A 4,314-nucleotide genomic window follows, 5' to 3' on the forward strand; every position below is an offset into this window, starting at 1 on the left:
CTGATGGATATTGCTTGCAGAAGGGAGAGAGGTCCACAATGCAAAGCAAAGGCCGGAACGGGGCCAGAGGGAGGGGGGAGGGAAGGAAGGGAGGGGGGAGGGAAGGAAGGGGGGGGGAGGTTGGTGGGAAAAGGGGGAAAAGATATTCCTTGCAGAAGAAGAAGAGGGAAGAGAAAAAGGAAAAAAAAAGGAAAAAAAAAGAAAAGGGGGTTCTAATGATTTACAGGATTAAAAGGGGGGGACTAAGTACCTCCTTTGGGAGTCTCAGATGACAGAGGTGAAATTTGTATCATATAATGTTAAAGGCCTGAATTCGCCTTCAAAGAGATATAAACTTCTACAGGAATTACAGCAATATAAAGCAGAGGTGGTGTTTCTGCAAGAAACCCATCTAACTCAGGATACAAATGTTAAACTGTTCTCTGACAACTTCCCGAAATGGTTCTATGGAGACTCCCCAATAAGGAGGGCCAAGGGAGTGGCGATCGGGTTCGAGAAACACACAAAGTTCACCGTGATAGATAGGCAGACTGATCCAGAGGGCCGTTATTTGTTCTTGAAAGGTAAACTCGGGGATAGGATATTTACCTTGGCCAATGTTTACGGTCCAAATGAAAATCCTACTAGATTTTTGAAACAAATTTTGAAGAATCTTGCAAACTTTAAAACAGGAGACGTGATAAGACGTGATATTGGCGGGTGATTTCAACTTTGGTATGGATCCATCCCTGGATAGTACGTCTCGTGCAAGGGGGATAAGTGGGAAAAATATGAAAGCATTAAAACTCCAACTGAGACAAAATCAACTAATAGACGCTTGGAGGATACAACATGAAAAAACAAAAGATTACACTTTTTTCGCCCCAGTGCACGGGACGCACTCCAGGCTGGATTATATAATGGTCGACCATAGACTGCTGGAGACCGTGATGGAAACAGAGATAGGAATTATATCCCTATCGGACCACTCCCCAGTGCTAATGAAGATGAGGATACCCGGAATACATAGACACCCATTTACTTGGCGATTAAACGAGAACCTTATACAGGACAAAAAAATCGCAGAAATAATACGTAAAGAAATAGAATTCTATTTCTTGACGAATGACACGGGTGAGATAACGGAGGCCTCCCTTTGGGAGGGACACAAAGCATATATTAGGGGTATCCTCATCTCCATAGGGACAAGAAAAAAAAAGGAAAGTTTAGAGAAAAGAGAAAAATTAATAAAGGAGGTCTACAGATTGGAACAGGAACAAAAAAAACAAAAGGAGCATCATCAGGAACTTTTTCATTTATTGAACAACAAGCGAGAGGAATTAAAAGATATGTATGATCAGGAAGCAAGGAGGGTTTTAGAGGGGAGAGCCAGAGAGAGGTACTTGGGAGAAAACAAAACAGGTAAATATTTGGCTCGACAGGTTAAAAAGAGAAGAGAGATTAATTTAATCGAAAAAATACAGGATAAAAGTGGGAAGACGGTGCATACAACTAAGGAAATTGCGGAGGCCTTTAAGCAATACTATGAAGCCCTGTACAATGTAGGCCAGAAAGGGGTACAAGGCAAAGAGGAAAAGGGGACAAGCAAAGAATTTTTGTATAAAGCAAAACTTCCACACTTAACAGAAACTGACAGACATAATATGGACAGACCCATTACAGAGGAGGAGATCTATAATGCATTAAAAGATACAGCACCGGGTAAAAGCCCGGGGCCAGACGGGTTCTCGATTATTTATTTTAAAAAATATAAAGAGATCTTAGTCCCTAAGCTATGCAAATACTTGAATGGCTTGGGGACAAAATATGAAATGGGGAGAGAGGCCCTGCGCGCTTCAATCACGTTGATCCCAAAGGAGGGTAAGGATCACCTGCTCTGCTCTAATTATAGGCCGATAGCCTTGCTTAATGCAGATACAAAGTTATATGCTAAAGTTCTGGCATCTAGATTAAAGGAAAAAATGATAGAACTGGTACATCCAGATCAAGTAGGGTTCATACCCGAAAGAGAAGGCAGGGATAATGGGGTGAGGGCACTGCTCCTCCTACAGGCCCTAAAAAACAATGGGACCCCCGGTCTATTCCTGTCAATAGATGCCGAGAAAGCATTTGACAGGGTAGACTGGGGACTCATGATAGAAACGCTAGAAGTCATGGGATTGGGCCCAAGGATGATCCAGTGGATCAAAGTACTTTATAACCACCCGCAAGCTGCGGTGAAGGTTAACGGAGAATCATCTGCACAGTTTCAAATGGGAAATGGCACCAGACAGGGGTGCCCATTATCACCCCTCTTGTTTGCATTGTCTCTTGAACCCCTATTGGCCTCAGTACGAAATAACCCGGATATAAAAGGGATTAGGGTTGGAGAGGAAGAGCACAAACTCGCAGCTTATGCGGACGATGTGCTCTTTTTCATTACCAACCCTAGGACAACAATTCCAAACTTGTTGAGGTTGCTAGAAAAGTTTGGCAAAATATCAAATTTGAAGATAAACTTGGGCAAGTCCGAAGTTCTAAACATCAACATTAGTATTATGGAAGAGAAGAAACTCAGCGCAGAATTCCATTTTCCCTGGCGAAAGGAGATTAAATACTTAGGAGTCACTCTCTCAGATACGATTAGGAAAATATACTTGAATAACTATATTCCTTTACTAGATGAAATTAAACGAGAAATAAAGAAAATTTCAACAAGTCCTCTCTCATGGTTAGGACGTATAAATGTGGTAAAAATGATTCTGGTTCCGAAGATTATATATAAGTTCCAAATGTTGCCTATCTCACTCCCCTCGGCCTTTTTTAAAATATTAAGAAATGTAATCTCAAGGTATATATGGCAATATAAAAAGCCAAGAATCGCTTTCGCGGTGTTAAGGAGGGGGAAAAAAACAAGGTGGGTTAGCACTCCCGGATTTAAAAAAATATCACACTGCGGTGGTACTTTCACGGGTGGTGGAATGGGCGAAAGAGGTCAATGACAAGAGATGGGTTAGTTTAGAGATGGCAATTTGCCAAGCACATTTAGGGAGAATAATATGGAATCCTCCACTACACAGGACATTAGGACATAATATACATGAAATAACACGATATGCACTTAAAATGTGGGATCAGACCCATACACAAAACAAATGGGGATACAACTCACCTCTGATTTTTTTGAAAGAGAATGATTATTTTTTACCGGGAAAGTTGGAGGTGGGCGGTAACTGGATAAGAAAAAATAATGCACAACTAAAAGATATATTGGTGAAGGGACAATTAGTCACTTTTCAAGCACTGAGGGCAGACACGGAACTGATGAGGGTGGATGAATGGCGGTTCCTCCAGTTGCGTCAGTTTGTTGCAAAGCTCCCTCAACCAGTACGAGGGGAAGAAGAACTAAGACCTATTGAACGGCTTTGTCAGAGAGAAAAGTCAAAAAATAATATTGCTCGAATATATAAAATACTCTCAGAAGGGGACGAGCTGGAGGACCCGGCATACATTAAAAATTGGGAAAATGATTTGGGTTCACAATGCAGCACGCAAAATAGAAAGAAAATATTTAAATTAGTTCACAATACGGTGTTTGAGAACAAAATAATAGAGATGAATTATAAATGTTTAGCTAGGTGGTACATTACCCCCGAAAAATTGAGTAAATTCGGAGCTGGACATTCCTCGGATTGCTGGCGAGGATGTAAAAAAACAGGGACTATGGGTCATATATGGTGGGACTGCCCCATTATTAAAGAATACTGGAGGAAGATCATTGATATAATAAAAGAGGTAACTAAAAAAGATATTAAAGAGGACCCCTGGACAGTTTTATTCCATGGAATAGACGAACCCATAAAACAATATAAATTCTCGCTGGTCCCCATCTTACTTGACACCGCGAAAAGCTTAATCCCGCAAAAATGGAGAGAAAAGGAAAGCCCTAAAATACAGGACTGGATTTTCCGAGTAAATAAAATACAAAACATGGAACGCCTAAACGATGGGGGAGAGGACTCAACAGTAGAAGAGAACAATGGAGGGAAATGGGAACCCTGGAAAAAAATTAAAAAATCCTGGAGATTTGTTAAGGAAATAACACAATAATACTAAAGAAACATAACCCCAGTCAGTAAATGATAATTAAATTATGAACCTCAGGCGACATCTGCAGGGAAGGATAGGTGGGAGGGGGAGGGAGAAGGGACAAGGGAGAAAATAGAAGAAGTATAAGGTTAAGAGGGTAAATGTATGTATAAACTAAGAAGATATGTTTGTAAACATGAAATATGCATTCTCCTCTTCTTTTAAATTTGTTCTCTCTTTTTGTAT

The sequence above is a fragment of the Lithobates pipiens genome, unplaced genomic scaffold, assembly GCF_037356315.1.
Source record: "Lithobates pipiens isolate NorthernLeopardFrog02 unplaced genomic scaffold, aLitPip1_a1.2 Scaffold_30, whole genome shotgun sequence".
Lineage (NCBI taxonomy): Eukaryota > Metazoa > Chordata > Amphibia > Anura > Ranidae > Lithobates > Lithobates pipiens.